The sequence below is a fragment of the Euphorbia lathyris genome, chromosome 2, assembly GCF_963576675.1.
Source record: "Euphorbia lathyris chromosome 2, ddEupLath1.1, whole genome shotgun sequence".
Lineage (NCBI taxonomy): Eukaryota > Viridiplantae > Streptophyta > Magnoliopsida > Malpighiales > Euphorbiaceae > Euphorbia > Euphorbia lathyris.
This window is the reverse complement of record NC_088911.1, coordinates 78,258,501-78,267,744: the sequence shown is the minus strand read 5'-3', so window position 1 is coordinate 78,267,744 and position 9,244 is coordinate 78,258,501. Positions and strand designations below refer to the sequence as shown.

The 9,244-nt window shown below is 37.0% G+C and overlaps 1 pseudogene; it reads left to right on the top strand.

The window, feature by feature from the left end:
* Nucleotides 1-291: 291 nt before the first annotated feature.
* On the top strand, nucleotides 292-3,900 carry LOC136217153 (uncharacterized protein C115.02c-like; annotated as a pseudogene).
* Nucleotides 3,901-9,244: the final 5,344 nt, after the last annotated feature.

The following is a 9,244-nucleotide window of genomic DNA, read 5'->3' as shown; positions in this document are numbered from 1 at the left end:
ATGGAGCGTGTCGCCCGCCTAGGCCAAATTCTGGGATTTTAATCCCGAATTTCGGCCCGATTACTCACGATTTTGATAATTTTTTTTATGGAAATACTTACCGTAATACCCATGTATCCTTTGCCGATGCCTCCTCTTCGTGCCATCTCGTTTTTGGTCGGTTTTTTTAGAATGGAAAATAAGTTGAGAGGATTTGGAATTTTCAAAACTTATGTTTGAAATAATGAGAAGGGCAAAAGGGTCAATACAGGGCGGTGAACCGGAATTTTAGTACGGTATATAGTCGCCCACATGAAAAATCCTTATGTTAAAAGTTCTCTGCACAAGTATTTTGACTCTTTATTCATTCCGTTTCTTTTGTTTCGATTTAAATTTTATTTGACTTAGGAAGAAACCTGAGGTTAAATCTGGAGTGGGTGGATGGGTTTCATACTTAAATAGAGAAAGGAAGTTAGATTCCCTTGTTGGCTGTCGTCCAATTGCTCCTGCTGCCCCAAAGGGACTTTTACATATATGGCAATGTTGGAAGTGGTATGTTTTCAATCCTATTCATGCTCAGATGTGAATTCAACGTTTTAAATTTTGTTTTTACATCTATTTATTAAAAGTGTATCAATGTTTTCCATTTAGCTGTTTTCCATTCTGAACTTGCATATAAATTTGTTAGTTCATGTGAATAAAGCACCTCTTGATACTGCAGGGAAGACTATGCTGATGGATATGTTTTATGGTGTCACCAAAGGAATTGTTAAACATAGGAGACGATTTCACTTTCATGAGGTCAATCTCTTATTGTGCTTTCATGATGGTGTGACAATTCTGGTATCTTTATCGTGCTTGATAGCTGGATGGAAGCCCTTACGTGCATGTCCATGCATACACAGGGACGGATCTACAGTGGGACAATGGAGGCACTTGCCCCCACTGAGTTCTAGATTTTTTTTGAGCCCCCTAAGTATGGTTTGGAAGAAAGAATGTTTGCCCCCATAGCCATTGTTGGCGGTGAGAACTGGTTTGCAATTGCAGAGAAAAGTTAAGGTTGAAGAACATTAGGTATTTATTTTATCTTTTTTCTGTTTTATTAAACAAAACGATGCACTTCTTTTTAAGTGAGGTGACGGCGTCGTTTTATTTTAAAAAACATGTAAAAAAGCTAATTCTAAATAGCTGCAGTAAGATTTCAATCCTCCCATTCCCAATTCGAAAACCCTCAAATCCTCTCGGTGCTGAAATTTAAATCCCTAAAACCAATCTCCAATCTCTAGTCTGTTCCAATGCCGATCACTTCTCCTCTGCTGTTTCTGATTTTGAATTGAATTGAATTGGGACCTCCTCCGAAAAGCAACAAGCAGGTCCTCAATTTAACTGCAATTTTCTAATTGAATTTTCTGCTTCCCCCTTTGAATTAGTATCAAATTTTGGGTTGTTAATTTTTGATGGTTTATTTGTTATATTTTACCTTTTCTTTTATTGTTATTATAGTTTGTGGTAAGGATTTATAAAATTTAATTCTGTTTTTGAAATGGTTAGTTTCCATTGTTCTCTTCTCTTGCTTCAAAAGTAGCGCAATTCTGGTGATTTTACTTCTATGTAATGTTGTGGTCTTGGAGGTAATTTCACAAAACTGAATGAGTTGATTATATTGGAGTTTGCAGAAACCATATTATGATAATAAATGTCTAATTGATAGTAGCCTATAGATAATATATTATTCAATTTGTAATTGTGCTTGTATTATATAGTAATCTTTTCTAAATATAGGAAAATGATTTTGTAATTCAATTGAATTCTAGTCACAAAGTTCAAATATTTTCTTATATGGAATAGAGTTCCAAGCATGGGGTGTAAAGTTTATAGAGTATCAATTCGGATTGCTATGTTGCAATTATGATATCTATATTTTGCGTACAATCTTTTGAATTTATTATTTACATACATAGTTTGCCCCCACTAATCCAAAATCTTGGATCCGTCCCTGTGCATACATGATCGAGAGAATTTGGGAAGGATGCTGTATATGTAATAAGTCCTGATGAATTGTCTGGAAATTATGGTTTCTGAGAGTCTAATTACATGTTTAGCGAAGATCCACATGAATGCTTTTTTCAGGAAATAAAAATTCTTACTTACGATACTTCTTTGCAGGCCATGCTGAATATAAACGAGCATATGCATAAGATATGGAAGAATCAAGTGGAGGAACTGTCTTTGCATTCAAACATATCCAACTGGATTATGAATCTACCTTTTGATATGAAAGTCAAGGAATGGTTAGGTGCTGAAGAAAAATACAAGCAACAGGTGCAGATGAAAAACATTCTTCCTGCTGTAGCAGACAAGTTTCTTGTAGATCGACCAGCAGATGAAAAGGGCGCCAGCCTTCTTTGCTTCGATGAAATACAGGTATGGACAAAAATGTCCTAAACTAGCCTTTATGATATGATTTCAGTCTTTTGGATCCTGCTCTGTAGCTTGGAGGTCCTAACCCTGGCTTATTTCAACTCCGGCTTGATAATATTTTGCATGTCGTAGGATAATCTAAGTTTCTTGTATTTTCTACCCTTAATTTTATTCACAGATCCACATAAGGAACATTTAAAAATCGTAATTACATGTTGAAAATGGGCTGACTAAATTCGTAACTCATTTGACCACTTAAAATTTGCGCTTTTATATTACAGACAATTGATGTATTTGCTATTGTGGCCTTATCTGGAATTCTAAGCAGATTGTTGACTACAGCATGACCCCATCCATCCATCCATCTAACATCAATCTTTAGTTTATTTAACATAATGACTTAGCTTATTTAAGGTTAGATATAGTTATTTACATGTTGTAATGCTTTTAGAATTCATAATAGATCTGTTTGTTGAAGTTTGCCATTAATGTTTCATGTGAGTTGATTATTGGTGATTGACAATTGGAAAGTTCCATATTTTCCCTCCTAATATTTAACCTTTTGGTAGGATTTTAAGTGATGGTATATATGAATCACCTAAAAAAGAATACAATATATAACATGTAGTCCTTTTATAAATTAAGTCATATGTTAACTTTATAACTTTATAATAATCGGAGATATTATAGATAACGTTCACTGGTTGGTATTTGATTAGAAAAATTATTACTAGTAAATTATTCGAATGCCTTGACATCTTGTATTATGAGGATATAAGTTCAAGGACTGATAATAATTATTAATTACCTTATAATTTATTAGGTGTATATATGATTTGCTTAATTCTTTTAATTATTCCCACTGAACTTGAGGTAGCTGTTGAAGCCATTAATGAAATAAAAGCATTTTATGTGGCTTGTGGAGCAGTTAACAGGGATGGAGCTATTTATGGCCTAGGTTCGGCAGCTTCTCATTATTATCGGGACAGCTTCTAATTAAGTCCTAATGTTAATGGTGCATTTAGCTCACATGCTAATACACAAACCAATCTGCACTCTATCCATGAGCAACATGATGGTTTCAATGCGGAGAGGGCTGATTTTATAGTGCATCTAGAGCGAATAAATGAACGCCAACAACGGCCTGATGAACGACAACAACAGATAGATCAAACGCTTCAAAGTTTACATTTGCGTGTTGATGTCGATGAGCTTAACCAACTTCGGGGGCGATTGATGGATATTGAGACACAAATTGGTCCATCTGTAAGGTAAATTCAAACCCTTCTCGACCGACTACATGTGTTGGAGAGGTTAGATCGTGATTCTAACAATTAGATTTTCATGTCTTGGAATATTTGTTTTTGGTAGTTTTTTGAAAGGGGGTGTATATTGAATCCAAGGCCTCCCACCTTAATATTAGAGGTGTACCAAGATGTATAGGCTTATTTTGGCACTTACATTAGTAGGTCATTTTGGTACTTGGCTAGTTTAGTTTATCTGTAAATGTAATTATATTACTTATAAATATATATTTTGTTAAAGAATTTATATTATTTGTTTTATTATGGAAGTTCTTAATATAATATTTTAGTTTAGTAATAGTAATAACAATTTACAGAAAAAAAAATCAAAGCAGTGGTCCAGAAAATTTACACGAAAATTATCGTCAGTAATCTGACAGTATAACGGTGAGTGATGAAGTGAGTTTTCAACTACGGTCTGAAAAACCGTTAAAAACCGTCGGTGCATTTTACAATCAGATTCGTTGCAACCAAAAGCTAGTCTCTAACGGCATTTGATACACAACTTTAAAATTGGATTTTGAAACCAAATAATGGTTGCAAAGAAATGGTTTGTAACTTTGCAACCAACTTAACAACCAATTTATTGGTTGCAAATATTGCTACCATAAATCTAGACATGGTTTCAAAGATTTAGCAACCTAGCAATTAGCAACCGATTCATTTTGGTTGTTAAAAACACAAATCTGGTTGCAAATGTGTATTAGAGACCAATTTAGCAATCAACTTCCCGGTTGCTAATTATTGTTTTTCTTGTAGTGGTCTTACATCTTCCAATCAAGGACGACAGCCCTAAATACTTGCTAGTATCCAGCGGTTGCATAACATTCAGTGACTCACAAAAAGCCATCATATTCTCATCAGGCACATTTGGACTGAAAAGTATACCAGACTTTGAAACATTAATTGCTTGGCCAGATGCCTCTTCATAATCCTGTAAAATTCCCTTAATCACCTGGCTTTCAGAACTTTGGGCATCAAAAAAGATAAAACTATCGTCAGCAAATAAGAGATGTGTAACAGATGGAGCTCCTCTACAAACACGACACCCATGAATAAGACCATCCGCCTCAGCCCTGTAAATTAACTGGGAAAGGACTTCTGAGCACATAATGAATAGATAGGGAGATAACGGATCCCCTTGTATGAGTCCTCTACCAGGATTAACTGGACCAAATAGGGAACCATTCACCGATATAGAATAAGATACAGAAGTTACACACAACATTATCCAATTAACCCAAATACTGTAAAAGCCCATTCTGACTAACACAGCCCGCAAAAACTCCCAATCCACTTTGTCATAAGCTTTACTAATATCAAGCTTAAAAGCAACATTCCCCTTCGCTGATCTGTTCCGTCTTTTCATATAATGGATAGATTCAAAGGCCACCATCACATTATCCATAATAGATCTACCCGGGCCCAACGCCGATTGGCTATCAGAGATAATATCAGGTAGAAACAATTTCAACCTATTCGCCAACACCTTTGCAATTAATTTGTAAAGCACATTACACAACGAAATAGGGCGAAGATCCTTGACAGATTCCGGCACAGCACATTTGGGAATTAGCACAATAATAGTATCATTTAAGCGAGAAGGGAAAAACCTCTATCAAGCCAAACAATACAAGCATTATAAACATCCATACCAATTAACTCCCAAAAGTGTTGAGAAAAACCTGGATTAAGGCCATCGGGGCGGGGTGACTTGTCGGGATGCATTTGGAAAATGGCAACCTTGAATTCCTCATAACCAAACGGAGAACATAAACTCTCATTCATCTTATCAGTAATTACCACCGTCAAAGTCTCAACAACGGACAGATTTGTAGAAAACGCAGCAGTGAAGAGGGACCTAAAATAATCCAGGATATGATCCCCCAATGTCGCCCGCTCCACCACAACACCATTCCCGTCCACAAGTTTCTCAATCTAATTCCTACGCTTCCTCGTATTAATGCTTGCATGGAAAAAACATGAATTTGAGTCCCCTTTAGCAAGCCAAAAAGCCTTTGCCCTTTGCTGTAGATAACTCTCTTCCTGAGCCAATAAACTCTCTAGTAGCTTTTGAGCAGCCCCGTATGCCTCAATAGCATGCTGATTCGAATCATCCCGAAATCTTGTCATAATATTCCTGCACTGAGCAATTCTCACAGTAAACTTTTGTCTAAAATGTCTCCCCCAACCTTCCATAGTGCTTGCACAAGCAGTAAGTCTTCTAACGAAATTTCCACCAGCCCCACCAAGCCAACATCGTTTAACCACCTCTTTGAACTCATTCTCTAGAACCCATGCATTCTCATACCGGAACACAGCCTTCCGCCGCTGCCTTTCCCTAACGATTGTTTCCAACATAATTGGACTATGGTCAGAGTACACAGAAGTTGAGTTAGACAAGCGATACTCAGGAAACCTCTCAATCCAACTTTCTGACACTACACATCTATCCAACCTCTCCTGAATCCAACCCAAAGTCCCTCTACCGCGCTCCCACGTAAAATTACTCCCATACATGAAAAGATCATAAAGATTACACTCGTTCAGTGTATTTGCAAAGGCCTCAATCAAAACCGAGGGATATATAGGCCCACCTTTCTTCTCCTCCTGTGATAAGATGCAATTGAAATCTCCAATCACAGCTAAGGGGAGCAAAGACAGCTGAACCACATCTCTCAGAAGTGTCCAAGACAATTGATGCCTTCCCCTCTCAGAATAGCCATAAAAATCGACAAGTCTCCATTCACCCCTCTCATCATCCTGGATTCTGGCTTCAATATGACGATCAGAAAAACCAGCTATCGACACTCCCAATCCATCCTTCCATAACATTGCAATTCCACCACCTCTACCCCTGAGCCCCGTAGAAAAACAACCTGACAATTTTAGCTTTTTGCTAACCACTTCAACACGATTTCTATCACACAAAGTTTCAATAAAAAAGACAATGCCCGGAGAGTGTACTTTAATTACATCCCCAAGCGCACGAACTGCACGAGAGTTACCCAACCCTTGGCAGTTCCAACTAATGCAGTTCATGATCCTCGGTGGGCCTGAGTTACAGGCCTCGCCGTATCCGAATTCAGAAGAGAAGTCGAATCCCTTATCTTCCCGGAAACCAACTCCTCTATAACCATATCACTACCTTTATAAGCATCCCTCTCCTGGACCAGTTCACTACTTCTCTCATCACGTCTCCTCTTTCTATCTTCTTGAAGGTTCATATCAGAATTTTCTTTCTCTAAATCAGAACTAATTTTGCCAGTCTGCCCCTCTCCTCCCAACCCCATCTTCCATTGAAGAACATTTCTACCATATATAGTAAGATTGGGATTTGAAGACAATCCTCCAGAATCAATTACGCTGCTTTTCTCTCTGTTAGCATTTACTAATTGATATCTCGATTGAACTCTAAGATTGCTAAATCCTTCAAATTCTCCTCCCGCAAATCCCTCACTACCCTCGCGTAGCCACTTCATACCTATTTGATTCTGGTTACCTCTGTTAGAAGCTTTAAGCCACTCCCCCAATCTCTATCCAGGCTCCGCCCCACTGTGTTGAAAAGGAGTTCACAGTACCTATCCGTATGGCCAAGCACTCCACACAGGTAACAAAAACTACCAAGCCTTTCATATTTAAAATTTACATAGGTTGCTTCGGTTGAGCTCTTTCTGATCTTTTTAAAACGTTTTAATGGCAACCTAACATCAATTTTCACACGAATTCTCATATAAACACGACGAGCTCCAGATAGATTACTTACATCATACTCGAGGAATTCTCCCAGGAACGAACCTATCTGCCTTCCTACCACTTCACTCATAGCACCCGCAGGTAGGTCAAAAATCTGAACCCAGAAGTCAACCATAAACAGCTCCACACCTCTAATACCACTCCCTGATTCCATTCAGCTAGAACCAGAATACAGTTATCGAAAGACCATGGACCGCTAGTGATCACTCTGTCCCTATCCACCACATGGAAAAACTCAAATGAATATAAATTGTTTCCTACCTCCTTGATCACCACTCCTCGCCCCGGCCTCCAGAGATTGGCCATCCGAGTTTTCATAGCAACAAAATTGATAGGTTTTTCAGCCAAAAACCGACCAATTAGAATTAAGCATGGTTCCCCTAACACCTCATCCCCTACTCCTTCTCAATCAAGTAAAACATTTTCAGAATCGGCAATGACCAGACTCGACATTCCTTCCTCCATCGTCGAAATAGTCCACACAGAAAATAAAGCACAAACACAGATGATGAAAACCAAAACAATCAACCAAAAATACAGACAAAAACCCTAACCAAGCAGGGACAACTCTTACATAGAAGAGAAAGAAAACATCGAAACCCAAACTTATCAAAATATCTCAGATCGGTGTATCTCAACAAACAATCCACAAATCAATTTAAATCGGCAATCAAAGAAGGAAGAGTTACCGATAAAAGACGCAGGCTCAGTGCCATTGAAATCGGCGATCATCTCCTTTCCAAGCACGATCCGTATCTTCTCCACACATTCCTAATCAAACTTTTCTTCCTTTTCAGAGAACAATTAAGCCTAGGCGGAGATGATTACTGATTCAGACGAAGAAAATGAGAAGGTTGCAATGGCGAAAAGCAAGAAACCTTGGAAGCGCTTAATGCTAATGTGATAAGAAAAGAAATAAAGTAAAACATAAAAAAGAAAAAAAAATTCAAATTATTATTTTGAAAAAAAAAAACACGATTCGTTTTTTTATATATAGGAATGAGGTTGTTATATATAGGATATATATATACTTTTAAAATACATTGAGTTTTCTAGTTTTCTATTTTTTTTTTTAAATAAAACTACCCAAACTCCATTTATATGGATTCACGGGAAAAGAAAAGAAAAGAAAAGAAAAAAAAACTTACTTGTCTTGTTGCTCTCGTCCGCCAAGGAGACGCGAAGATCAAATGAAAGGTAGGTCGAAAGAGTCAGTTTATTATAATTAGACTTCTAAATTAGTTTATTAAATATACGGTACATTTAATTGTACGTTTGTTGATATTGATTGTTTATTGGATTGATCCTTGCGATACAATGATGTTGATTATGTTAGTATGTATGGACTTGAGAAGTTAGTATTTATAGACTTGAGAATAATATTGATAACGATAATGACGAAGTGACACTTAAGCTATATATATATTGGTCTATAGAAAATGTTAGAAATTCTAAGAAATACAAGTTTAAGTAGGATAGTATATTGAATGGTTGTTATGAAGAGAAAATAAAGATTTTTTTTATTACATGAAAAATTGACACCGGGTATTTGTTACGATAGGGTGTCAGGACACCGGATATTTGTTACGATAGGGTGTCCAGGTATCGGGTATTTGTTACGATAGGGTACCTAGAGATATATCATTGGGGTACCAGGTATTTGTTACGATAGGGTACGCCCATGATAATATGACCATGCAACCATTAAGTATTACTAGACTAGTTTAAACAGTGGCCAAATAAATAGTTTAATTATTAAATAGTAACTGATGAATGTTTGATAA